Genomic DNA, 14,402 nt, shown 5'->3' on the forward strand with positions numbered 1-14,402 from the left:
TGCCATTTATTTTCACTGTTAGAATAGATAAGAATTATTTCTAATAATTTCATCACTTTCTCATACCTCATAACCAGCAGGCTCAAGTCAACTCTTCATACCCACGCCAGTCAATGCCACACACGTTTCCTTCACTCTTGAGGACAACCAGAAAACCAGTGTTTGCACGTGCCACAAAGATAGGCAGCATTAACTCAAGCTGCTGCTCTGTTTCCCCCAGACAGAGGCCTGGCACACCCACCTAGATTTGTGGAAATTGAGTGTGCAGACAGCGCCTCCCAATCTGGGAGAGGCAGCCGCCAGGTGGCAGCGCTGAGCCTGCTTGAGCCTGCAGCGACGTGGGAAAACTGTGTGTGTGTGTGTGTGTGTGTCGGGGGGTGGGGCGTGTTGCGGGAGATCCAACTGTCTCTTCCTGGTCTTCCGAACCAGCCAACCCCCAACACTTCACCTTCTCTGGGTAGCGGTTTAAAGTACCAGCAGAAACAGGGTGTGCTGGTGAATTCTGGACATTTCCCCTGTTCCCCTCTCTCCTCCTAAGTCAAAGTTTAGGGTAATAAACCGCTGTCCCTTGTTTGCTTGTCGGTAACCTCCAGTGGCTGGAGAAGCAGAGACTCCCCGCTGCGGATCCGGTAACCTCACTCGGGAGGTCACGGGTGCCCGTGTCCTGGTCATTTCTCTCAGGCGGGAAGAAGCGAGAATGCGGTTTCTCCGCCAGCTGCGCGCTCCGCTTCGGCGGCAGCGGAGCCACACGGCGCATGACCAAAGGAGTCCCAAAGGCCACCCCTGCTCTTGAAAAGAAATGGTTTCCGTGGCCCGGCACGCCTCGGCGAGCTCAGCGACAGGGGTCCTGCCGGAGCTCGCCTGGGACTCAGGGTGCACCAGTGGAGCCTCGCCTTTCTGTGACTCTTACTTGGGAGGAGCTAAATTGGAATCGACAGGGGTCGAGCTTTTCAGAGGAAAGGCTTCCCTACTGTAAACGTGGCTCGGGCTATGCTCGCAGCGGAGTTTCACCACTGTCTTCCGAGGAGGTTCACGGTCAGGCAGGCGCTGGCGACGCACTCTAACTCTTTCCAGCTCCCTGGCCTCCTTCGAAGTGGCAGCTCGAGCGGCCACTCCGGGAGGGGGAAATCTTGCCCAACTCCTCCCCCCGCTGTGCCCCTCCCCCAGACTCCAGCTTGGGACTAGGCCACTAGGGCTCAGTTCCGCCACTGGCCGGAACCCGCGGCCATTTGGTCTCTGGGCACAGTGGGGTGCCCAGCAGCCCCTCACCCTCCGTGACTCTCTCCTGGACTAAATAGTGCGCTCCCAGCGTTCGTCCTAGACTCAGGCTTTAGCTCTCACTGTGACCGCGGGAGGAGCAGTACACGCGTAGCGGCCCGGGGTTCTTTCCCAGGGGAGAACGAAGGAACCGCACAGTTTGCTCCCCACCCCCAGGCCCTAGCACGATCGGGAATGTTGAGGTGTTTGTCAGTGAGTCCACAGACGACCTCGAAAGCGCCCCAGAGTGCCATGAGCTCTTGCCGTGGGCGGTGCTCTATACTTAGCTCGCAGAGGAAAGTGGATAAACGAAAGGCTAAGCTGTGGACTCCGACCCTTAGGAGCTGAGCCCGCGTTCCCCTTGCAGCTCCGGCGGCGGACAGTACCCGGGGTCCGAGTAGGGTATGCCCTCCACAACCCCAGCGCTCTGAAACCACCTCGTCCCCGAGCCCACAGCCACGTAAAAGCAATTACAGTTTGATATCCCAGGAGGCAAGCAAATGATTTCGATTATGGAAAGAACCGCCTAAAGTAGAGTTCCCTAAAGGTTAGGGAACAAGGGGAGCCGCCCAGGAGGCTGAAAGACGGGCAGGGACAGAGGGCATCCTGCTGGAGAGTGGTCTACTGAAGCCACACAGGAGGGGCGGGGGTGGCGAATGCGCGCGCGCTGTTGGAGAGGAGCGAGCTGGCGGTCGGGGGAAGCTGCCAAGTGACGGGAGTCAGGGGAGGGCGGGGGGAGGGGGGTAGGAGGGGAGAGCGCGCGCGCCACAAGCAGCTGGCCAGGCGGCGGGCTCCGCCTAGTACTCGGGTTTTCCTTTCCTAGCCTTTCACCTCCGGCTTCCCGCGCGTGCGGACGGAACCAAGGCTCACAGTTCGCTGGGGGCGCTCGCGGGCATGGGATGGGCGGGGTGCGGCAGGGACCAAAGAGCCCTGTGCCCCACACAGTGAAGGGCGTGCTGCACACCTGGCAGCCGAGACTCACCATCTGTTCAGAGTTGCCTCCTGGGCTCAGGGGTGTGGCCAGAGGAAAGATAAGAATACCTCGTGGTAGTGACGACTCCACACCAACTGCCACTTCAACTGCCAATATACGTTTTGAGCACCCTACTGTGTGTCCCGCTCGTTTATTCTGCTCCTCTGCAAGCTACAAGAGAACCCTGTATATGCTGTAAAATAAATTCATACTGAACTGTAAGGCACAGGCAGATTAGCCTTTGTAAAGAGGCGAATTTGAGGGCCAAGAGAAGGGTTCGTGATTTTTTTTTTTTTTCTCTTACTATCCCCTGAAGCATAAAACTCACTGGGCTTTTTGTCCCACACAGGCCAAATGAAAAATAAAGTCAGCACTTGGTTGAGGCAAGAGGATTGCCACAAGTTGAAGGCCAGTCTGGGCTTACAGAGTCAAAACTTCATCAAGTAAGTTACATAAGTAAGTTTATCTGGCTTGTCGGGACAAATAACTGAAGCCTCATCCTTACAACACTCAAATTTAACTCAGTTTCACAAACATCATGCGAAATAGCATCATATCGTACAAATGTCGAGTCATTTGTGTTTTTTGAGACAAGTTCTAATGTGGCCCAGCCTGACATGAACTATCTCTGTGACTGATGATACTTTTACCTCTAGCTCCCAGCAGCTGAGATTACAGGTTTGCACCACTATGCACTATGTAATTTAACTTTCATTTTGGAGGGTGGGGGTGGGACAGGGTTTCTCTGTGTAGCCTTGTCTGTCCTGGAGTCATTTTGTAGACCAGGCTGGCCTTGAACTCACAGAGATCCACTTGCTTCTGCCTCCCCAGTGCTGGGATTAAAGGTGTGTGCCACCATTGTCTGGCTGTGCAATGTAACTTTAAGTAAAATAAAATTTGTGTGTGGCATTACCTACTATATAGGTGTTTTCTAAATCTACATAATTCCCAACGTATCACATATTAAAATCTATATAGTATATAATAAAACCATACATTTCAAATGTGTATAGTGCTAGATGTTATGGCTCATGCTTGTAATCCTAGCATGTGAAAGGTTGAAGTATGACAATCACCGAGTTTGAGGCCAGCCAGAGCTATGTTGTGAGTTCAAGGCCTGCCTAGCTCACCTAGCTAGATCCTATCTCAAAACGAAAAGCCCAATGGATCAATCAAACAAATAAAAACAGGGCTACTGTGATAGCTCAGTGGGTAAGATTATTTGCTACAGCAAGTTTGGATGACTGGAGTTTAATCCCCGGGACCCACGTAAGAGAGCTAGTTGCAGTGGCAGGCAGGAACCCGTAATCTAAGCACTCCTAGGTAAGACAGGCAGCAGAGACAGGAGACTGCCGGATGGTGATGAGCTGGAGAGCCATCTAAACTGTAGTACTCAGCAGAGCAGGAAACACAATTAAGACCCTCTGTGAGTACCGACTCCCTAAAGCTATCTTCTGACCTCTATGTCCACACATTCCTGTAGCCTTTCATTTTTTTCAAAAGCTACTTTATTTAGGGTTCTTAAATGCTTCAACCTTCCTTCTGTCCCACCGACCAGAGGAAGAGGAGAAAGAAGCTTAATAGGAAAAGGGGGTTGTGGACCTGTTTAGAAGTAGTTCCTTGGGGCGATTCCATTCTTCATTGTCAGGATACCAGTAGCCCAGTACACTAGCAAACACCAAAGAAACGCGGATCAGTAGCCATGGCACAATTCAGCAGAAACTGCAAGGTTCTGCGGAATCAGTGTGAGTCAGTGGAAGCAGCCAGAATCAGCTGGAATACTACGAGAAGTTCTCTGCCACATTTCTCTCTACAAATTGAAGACCAGTGAAGACCAGAGAAGTGTTGCATGGTGTAGCAATGCAAAAGTGTCCTCTCACTGTTTGTGGGGTTCTATTTATATTCTTTCTAAATATCACATGCTCTCTTGAGTCTCTGTTTTCAGCAAAACATCACATGCCCTCCCACAAGACAGCTTCCAGAAAAACATCACATGACACAACTGAGTTTTTAAAGAAACCAGAAGCTTCTACTTCACATGCTAACACACATGCATTCATACACACAAAGCAAATGTATTTTCAAAAGTTAAAAATGAATGTAGTAAAGTTATATTTTACTGGAATACCCAAAACTGTTCACAAAATTGTCTGTGGTGAATTCTACCAACCAGATTGGAAGTTTGCACTATGGGCACCAGGCGTGTGCCAACCAGTGAGATTTCCTATGATACTTGGAGTTCCCATGTTGGCAGCAGATGTGTTGGAGTCTTGGTTATCCAGCCTCCTGGCAACGGTACCTACGTGTATTATCATATAGGTGCCATGTAGGATGTTCCATTACTGACTCTGCTACTCCGAATTTGGCCACTAATTTCCTTTGGTTATTGGGACATTAGTGAGTTAATATAAGGGATTTTGTTTCTGAATACTGAGGCTGATTAGTCCTAAGACATGCTGTCTTAGTTAGGGTTTGTATTGCTGTGATGAAACACCATGACAAAAACAAACAAACAAAACAAACCTAACCAAACAAACAAGTTGAGGAGAAGAGGATTTATTTAACTTCCACTTCCACATTGCTTTTCATCACCAAGGGAAGTCAGGATGGGAACTCAAACACAACAGAATCCTAGAGGCTGGAACTGATGCAGAGGCCATAGAGAGGTGCTGTTTACTGGCTTGCTCAGCCTGCTGACTGATAGAATCCAGAACAACCAGCCTAGGAATGGTACCACTCACAGTGGGCTGGGCCCTTCCCCATCAGTCACTAATTAAGGAAACGCTTTGCAGCTGGATCTTGTGGAGGCATTTTTTCTCAATTAAGGTTTCCTCCGTTCAGATAACTGTAGCTTGTGTGTCAAGTGGACACAAGACCAGCCAGCTCATATGTACTTTGTAGATGTCAAACACAGGAGGACCAATGGCATAGTTCTAATAGAAAATCAAGGTTAAAAACAATGCCCAACCTAGGAGACAGTTGGACAAGGAAAGTTATTCGTATAGATATGGGAGAGGACCAATTACTTAATTCTATTCAGCCTTTTCATAGACATTAGCGAGGGCAATCTGTTTCACTCAACCTATAGATTTAAATATTAAACTCTGCCCAAAATATGCATATAGATACGTCCAGAATTTCCACCAAATATTTGGGTACCTAATGGTCTAGTCAAATTGACAAATTAACCATCACAGTTACCAACAGCCCCATCTTAGGGACACAGTTGTACTCAAGGATGGCTTTTGTGTCTTGGCTGAAGAAGTAGCTAGCCAGAGAAGGTATGTTGATGAAAAAATGGGAAGATCTTCAGTCCTTCTTTCTTACGTTTTACCCCTCAATATCTCAGCAAAACTTAAATGATTAAATTTACCCCTCAGAATAGAACATATTATACAATCAAGTATTCTGTTGAGCTAATAAGCACTATGGCTGCTGGTGAAGTGTGTGTGTGTGTGTGTGTGTGTGTGTGTGTGTGTGTGTGTGTGTGTGTGTGTGTCTAGGCAGGCATGAAGTTGATATGGTCCCAGGGATCTCCTGTTTCTGCTTCCCAAGTGCTGGAATTAAGGAATTACATGTGGTCACCATGGCTGCCTGGCTTTTGTTTAGTTGATGGGGATCCAAACTGGTCTTCACACTTGTGCACACAGCAAGTGCTTTATCCACATAGTCAAAGTTTTTTTAAAGAATAGTTTTTCCTGTATGTTCCAGTAGTTTTGAAAGTGTGCATAAGGAATTAGAGGAGAGGGGAGGAGAAAGCATTTGGAGAGAAAATGATTTGAGCACATTGCTCTCAGTTACACAGTGGTATGGTGAGAAGGTTAATATTTGTTGCCCTCTTTAAGCATATTGCTTTAATTTCTCGGGACTGGAAAGTCCCTGATGTTAATACATAAGATAGTATCACTAAGATTACTTAGAGCTTAAGGTATGTTATAGCTTAACTCAGAATAGATACAGCTTTCTTTTTTATGTATTTGCCCCAAGGGAAAGTAAGGTGGAAAAAGAAAGGCTTCCTCAGGAAACTCTGCACTGTGTAATTGAAGGATATTCTTCACTGACTTCCTTTAGAGGTAAAGGTTCATTAAAATCATGCTTGCCTGTTGTATCGAATAATCCAAATAGAAGCTTCTAGAAATTGGAGCTTTAAAATTAAAGTAGCATGGTTGGAGGTGGTGACACATGCGTTTAATCCCAGCACTCAGGAGGCAGAGGCTGGTGGAGGATCTCTGTGAGCTTGAGGCTCCAGTGTCTACATAGCAAGTTCCAGGACAACATAGAGATACCTTGTCTTGAAAAAACAACAAACTAACAGTAATCAGAGCCAATGTCATATCTTTGTATTCATTAGGTGCTCCTTCCTGCATTTGCCTGGACAGGATAGACAATGCTGAGCTATAGGCCTGTCCTGAGAGAGCGGTGGGTGACTCAACACATTAAAGTTCTTTTTTTAAAAATGGGAATAGGGCTTCCTCAACCCAGCCATCTCACTCCTTGGAATATACCCAGAAAATGCCCTACCACACAACAGGGACATATGCTCAACCATGTTCATAGCTGCTTTATACATAATAGCCAGAACATGTAAACAGCCTAATTGTCCCTCAGTAGAAGAATGGACTAAGAAACTGTGGTACATTTACACTATGGAATACTACTCAGCTATTAAAAACAAGGAATTCCGGAAATTTGTGGACAAATGGATTGATCTAGAAATTGTCATAATGAGTGAGTTCACCCAGAAGCAAAAAGAGATAAACAGTATATACTCACTTATATCAAAACACTAGTCCAAGGGATACGTACCAGGAAAATCTTTACTTACCAAGAAAGTGCGTCAGAGGAGAGGACATCCTATTGAGACTTTAGGTGAGAGTAGCATGGAAGAATGGGAAATAGTAGGACCCACAGGGTCCTGGAAACCTACAAGAAGAACTTTATGACAGGCAGATCTGGGTCCTGGGGTCCTCCTCAAACTAAGGCACCAGCCAAGGAGAATATAGGCATTAAACTTCGAACCCCTACCAAGACCTAGCCGACGAACATGATATTCTCCACCGTTGAGTGGAGAGTGAGATCTGACTCTCACACGAACTCTGATGCCCCTTTTCTGACCACGTCCCCTGGATGGGGAGGCCTGGCGGCACTCAGAGGAAGGATAGCTAGTTACCAAGAAGAGACTCGATATTCTAAGAGCATATATAGGGGGAGGAGGTCTCCCTCAATCACAGACATAGGGGAGGGGAGAAGGGGAGAACTGGGAGCGAGGGAAGAATGGGAGGAAACAGGGGAAGGGCTAACAATCGAGATGTAATATGAATAAAATGGAAAAAACAAAAACAAAAACAAAGGTAGTTGTGTGTGTGTGTGTGTGTGTGTACATTTAAGTGTTTATGAGTCTATGTGAATATGTGTGTATAGGACAGAAGACAACTTTTGTCTTGTTCTTTGGGTGCTTGTCAACCTTGTTTTTTGAGACAGGGTTTCTCACTGTAATAGAGTTTGCCAAGTAGGCTAGAGTGGCTGGCCACTGAGGCCCAGGGATCTGCCTTTCCAGTTGGCATTACAAGCTTGTGTCGCCACAACTGGCCTTTTAATGTGGCTTCTTGGGGGTCATTTGTTACATTAAAATTGTATCGGTTCAGCCTAAGATTGCTAAATAAAGACACACAGTCTGAAGCCTAAGGTTAGTCTGTCAGCTCTGTTCTGGGCAGAAACTATACTAACACAAATGTATTCCTAAACTTTGGTGAACAAAGTACTCTAAACTGATATATAATACATAGACCCCAAGCATTTGCCACTATGATGCTAGTCTAGCCATTCTCCTGTCGTCTTCCTCCACCCCCCAACCCCCATCTCTCCCTCAACTGCCAAACTTGCTGTTCCTCCCCCAGCAAGCCCCGCTTTCCACTTCCTGTCCTTCCACCTAGCTGATTGGCTAAACAGCACTTTATTGACGGTTTATACATCCACTCAGCATTCCTCCACAGTCATTGGGTCTTCACTCTTGGGCGGCAAGTGTTTTACCAACTAAGCTATTTTCCCAGCCCCATTAAAGTTCTTTCTTACTGACTTGGAATCTATAGCAATTCCTCTGAATGACTTCCTCCCTTGGTAGTGGCTCAGGCTGAAGGGCTCTGTAGCTAAGCATGCAGCACTCTTTATTGCTGTGACTGGGAGACAGACTGGGGATAAGCCTAGTGCTGCCTGCATGGTGATAATATGCACTGGCTGTACCACTGAACTCCTGCTCCCCCTTCTCCTCTTCCTCCTCCTCCGCCTCCTCCGCCTCCCTCTTTTTCAGTACTGGGATTGAACCAAGGTCCTCCTGATGTGAAGCATGCACTCTGTCATTGAGTTTCACTCACTCTTAAATGCCTCCCCCAAGAACTGACATTTACCACTAGTGTTCATAGCTTATTGGACATAATCAGGTTCGTGGCCTGGCCTAAAAGGCTTAGAGATATGGCTTGTCCCTCTATTTCAAGAGCGAAGAGAAGTGAGTGTAAGTGAATACTAGACATTTGTTCCATATTACCTAAATAACCAATAAACAGCACCTATAAATTGATTTTAAGTAAATACTATTGTTCTTTTAGCTGCAAAATTAAAAACAATTTTATGTACTCTTAGTTTTTTGTTTTTATTTTTGTTTGTTTGTTTGTTTGTTTTGGTTTAACTTTAGGCAACTGGTTGTGAATCACTAGAGACACAAATCCTTCTGGTTATGTGTATGACATTCTCATAGCAGAAAGCTATAAGTAGAAAGGAGTGACATCACCAAAATCATTTAAAAAGTTATTAGCGACCCGCAGAAGCAGGTCTCAACAGAAGCTGCTTCTGTTGAAACTCACTGGCTTCTCATCCAAGCCTGCAAGGGAATAAACATGGTGAAAACCTGGACCCCATGTAACCCAGTGCATCCTACTTCCAAGTTGAAGGCACAGAGAGATACGCCACTGTTCTTATCCTTTCCTTTAGAGCAGTGGTTCTCAACTTTCCTGAAGCTGTGTGGCCCTTTAATACAGTCCCGCATGTTGTGGTGCCCCCTCCCCCAACCATGGAATTATTTTTGGTGCTATGTCATAACTGTAATTTTACTATTTTTATGAATCCTAATGTAAGTATCTGTGTTTTCAGATGGTCTTAGGCAACCAAAGGGGTCTCCACCCACAGCTTAGAACTGCTGCTCTAGAGTCACCTTGGATTCCAGGGACAGGAATGATTTGTAAACATCTATGTGACAAGGGACATTTCCTGGAAGATTCCCCTCAAGGGACTGTTAGGTATAGGAGCAGCCACCCCAGGATAAAGACAGCTATTTAAGGTGAGAGACCCTAGAGCAGATCATCTTTTAGGAACCAAGCTGGTTTCTGCCTTGTGATCTGACAGTAATTAACACATTGATTAACAGATCAACAATTTATCAGCTGAAACAATGATGGGCGAGACCACACCTTGACATCTACTCTGAGGGCAATTATCTGTGGTGCTGAGGCTGCACCTTGGAGCAAGTAAGCTTCTAAGAAGCAGACTGAGCTCCTCAAGCAAGCACTGTGATAGGATTTCCTCTGGCCATCTTGCAGAGCCGGAATGAGACAATAATCAAATAAACCACAACGTATCCAGGACTCAGCAGGAGAAGAAATGAAGGTTAGGAAGAATAGAACTCTGCTGAGATCTCTGGCCATTTTCTTTCCCGAGTACCTGTGCTAGATCTAGGCACAAGCTTTCCTAGAGAGCAGGCAACCACACTAAAGGGAAAATAAAGAAGCTATGATGTCGTGGGTTGGTATCACCAAATGGCAATCTACAAGCTTATCAGATGAACAACTATTTTCTACTACATAATATACAATATAGAAAGCTAGTAGATGTGTCCACAAAGACTGCCAACTGACCAAGTCATGCTAGCCAAAGGGACATACAAAATAAACCAACTCCTTCTCCAGGCGCTTGCTAGCTAATCTCTTCCCCACACCCCCAACCTTTCTCTTTTGAAATATTTTCATATTATTGAACCTGGCTTGTGCGTGGGGCTGGAGAGATGGATCAGCAGTTAAGAGCATTGCTGCTTTTGCAGAGGACCTGGGTTCAGTTCCCAGCACCAGTGTGATGGCTCACAATTGTTCAGGCTATCCAATACCTACTGACTTTGAGGGTACCAGACATGTATGTGGTGAAACATACATCTCTGTGTGTGTGGGGGGGGTGGTGGGAAGTACTCGTATACATAAAATAAAAATAAATAAGCCTTTATAAATACCTGAAGAAGCTGGAGAGGTAGTTCAGTAGCAGAAAACTTGTCTAATATGAAGAAACCCTGGGCTTCATTTCTCATGCTGCACAAAATACAGTATAAAAAGGCCATGCCCAAGCTTGAATCCGTCTGAAGTAGAATGCTAGGAGGCAGAAGAAAATCTTAACTTCCAAGCATTTTGGAGCATCTTTTACTGTGGGTAACTGCAGATATATAGTCCTTTTTGAATGTTTGCCTTGAGTTGAGTTTCAGTAAAGTTCAAAAACACTAGTATGTCACAGACTACGTTGCTAACCACAGTAAGATTAAGTGAAAAATCATCAATGAAAAGGTTATTTGAATACCCTCTGGACTATCCTAATGTGGCTGAAAACTAAGCAACATACTTTTAAAGAGCTCACTCCTGCACTCCCACTGCAGCTGAAGTGAATTAAGCCCAGTGAAAGTGAAAGGCAGAACAATTATAGAGATAAGTGCAGAAATCAATGAAGTAGCGAGCAGGTGTGCTACAGAGAAAGCGAAGTTAGCTCTCAGAAGTGACTTATACTCTTAGCAAGACTAATTCAAAGACAAAAGAAACCACACAAATGAGCAATAACCAAAGCATGGATCCACAAAGATTTTGCAGATACCAAAAGAATGAGAAAATGAAGAGCTGGGGAGATAGCGTGGCCAGGAGAGAACTGGAGTTCCATGCTCAGAGCTCACATACAAAAGCCCAGGTCTGGTGGTGCATGCCTCCAATTCTATTGCTGGAGAGATGGAGACAGACAGACAGGAGATAGACAGGGGCTTGCCTGCTGGCCAACCAGTGTAGTCTCCTTGGCAAGTTCCAGGCCAGTGAGAGACTCTCAAATAAAATAAAGTGAATGGTGCCTGAGGGACAACACCCAAGGCACACATGCACATGCACACACACACACACACACACATGCACACACACACACAGAGATGCATGCACATTTGCACACACACGCATACAAATGCACATACTCCACAGTGAGAAAAGTATAAGCAGCTGCTGTCTATCAATAAACTACAACTTGATAAATAATTCTGTATATTAAATTAATGGAATCTGCAATATGAGAACTTTCCCACCACATACCAGTTAGGGGAGCAGGTAGGCTAAAGGCAGATCTTCACCTCTTTCTCTGTTTCTCCAAACCCAGTCTTTCAGTCTCACTCCCAGCTCTGCAGCAGTCCACCTGCTGTAGTCTCCCTTCCCCGTTCTCCCGTCTCCAGTAGACCATAGAGACCTTGCCTCCAAACCTCTCTCCCCATACTCATTGTTTTATCCCAGACCCCAAGTTGAGCAGGCAATCCCTGGGGACCCACAGGCCACTCCAGCCAGGGAATCAGGTAAAGGAAGGACAGATTTTCACCTTTCCTTCTGCTCCTCCAAATTGAATCCCTAGTGTCACCCGCAACTCTGCTGCACATCTTCTGTTGTGGTCTCTCCTCACTTTCTGCTCTCACTCCCAAGGGACTAAGCAGATTCTGGTGGAACACACCGCTTTCCTCCTTCCTTTGGACCTCTTCAGCCTACCCCCTCCTGTCCCATCCCCATTTCTAAGTGTCAGGCTCCCAACACCTAGAAAAACATTTTACTAGGAACCCCCAGTGGCCTTACCTATTAGGATCCCAGAAGAATTTCCTACCACACAACATACAACTACCACACCCTCCTGAGAGCCATAGAGGAAACAGAAAGCAAGGAACAAAACACCACCCAACAAAGACAAAACCAGATATCAGTACCTAGAATTACGATCTTCTCAAACCCCGATGCCTAGGTGCCAGAGTAAAGTCCCAACCAACAGCCAGGATAATAGGTCTCCACTAGAGCCCAGCAACCATATGTATTGGAACATAGCTGAAGCACAAGAAAAACACCTTAAAATAGCCTTTATTAATATGATAAATGTCCTTAAGGAGGAAGTGAATAAATCCATTAAAGGAATCTATGAAACAAACAGGGGATGGAAATGAATAAAACAGTTCAAGACTTGAAAGTGGAAATAAAATCAACAAAGAAAACATATTGAGCCAGGTGTGGTGGCACACACCTTTAATCCCAGTACTCAGGAGGCAGAGGTAGGTGGCTCTCTGTGAGTTCGAGGCCAGCCTGGTCTACCAAGAGAGTCCAGACCAGCTAAGGCTATACAGAGAAACCCTGTCTTGAAAAGAAAAGAAAAGATACTGAGATAAAACTGGATTTGAACAATCAAGGAATTTGAACAGGAACCTTAGGGGTAAGTCTTACCAACAGAATACAAGCGACAGAATAGAATGTGCCATGTCTTTAAACCTAGCACTTTGGAGGCAGAGGCAAGTGGATCTCTGAGTTCAAAGCCAGCCCGACTTACAAAGTGAGTTCCAGGACAGCCCGAGCTATACAGAGAAACTCTGTCTTCAAAAACCAAACCCCAAAACAACAACAACAACAAAAAAGACATAGATGGACAGATTGTATCAAAAACTGGATCCATCCTGCTGGCCGCATCTAAGAAATACATCTCGGCATCAAGGATAGACATCATCTCTGGGGAAACTGTTGGAAAAAGCTATTTCAAACCCTTGGACCTGAGAAAGAAACTAGCCAGAAGAGATAGAGATAAACCCTATATACTCATCAAAGAAAAACATCACCAACAGGGCATTACAATTCTAAACATCTATGCACCAAACACAAGGGTACCCATGTTCCTAAAAGAAACACTACTACAGCTAAAAGCACATACTGATCCTCACACACTGGTGGTAGGAGACTTCAACACCCAACTCTTGTCAATAGACAAGTCATCCAGACAAAAACTAAGCAGAAACACTGGAGCTAAATAATGTTAAATTCCAATGGGCCTAACAGATATTTACAAAAGATTTCATTCAAATACAAAAAATACCTTTTTCTCATCACCTCATGGAACTTTCTCCAAAACTGACCACATACTTGAACACAAACTAACTTTCATTAAATACAAGAACATTGTAATAACACTCTCGATCCTGATAATCATGGATTAAAGCTGGATATCAACAACAACAGAAAGCTTACAAACTCATTGAAACTGAATAGTTCATTACTGAGTGAAAAATGAGTCAAGACAGAAATTAAGAAAGAAATTAATGACTTTCTAGAATTGAATGAAAATGAATACACAACATAACCAAATATATGGGACACAATGAAAGCTGTTTTAAGAAGCAAGTTCATAGTATGAAGTGCCTACATAAAAAAAATGGAATGATTTCATACTACTATCTTAACAGGACACCTGAAAGCTCTAGAGAAGAAGAAGAAGAAGAAGAAGAAGAAGAAAGAAGAAGAAGAAGAAAGAAGAAGAAGAAGAAGAAGAAGAAGAAGAAGAAGAAGAAGAAGAAGAAGAAGAAGAAGAAGAAGTCATACCTAAAAGGAGTAGATGGCAAGAAATAGTCAAACTCAGGCACAAAATCAATAAAATAGAAACAAACAAAATTTACAAAGAATCAATGAGTTAACTCTTTGAGAAAATCAGTAAGATTGACAACCCTTAACTAAACCAACTGAAAGGTGGAGAGAGAATATCCAAATTAACAAAATCAGAAATGAAAGAGTCACATAACAGTTACCGAGGAAATGCAGAGAATCCTAAGGACATACTTTAAAAACTCCACCAAACTGGGAAATCTAAAGAAATGGATAATTGTCTTGATACATATCACTTACCAAAGTTAAACCAAGATCAGATAAGTAATTTAAACAGAACTATAACCCCAAATGAAATAGAAGGAGTAATTAAAATTCTCCCAAGGAAAAAAAAAGTTCCACAGCCAGACAGTTTTAGTACAGAATTCTACCAGTCTGTTCTCTCAACTAATGAGACAGAATTAACCCTTTCTTCCTAAAGTTGTTTTTGTTAGATATTT

Source organism: Acomys russatus, chromosome 3 (genome assembly GCF_903995435.1).
Source record: "Acomys russatus chromosome 3, mAcoRus1.1, whole genome shotgun sequence".
Taxonomy (NCBI): Eukaryota; Metazoa; Chordata; class Mammalia; order Rodentia; family Muridae; genus Acomys; species Acomys russatus.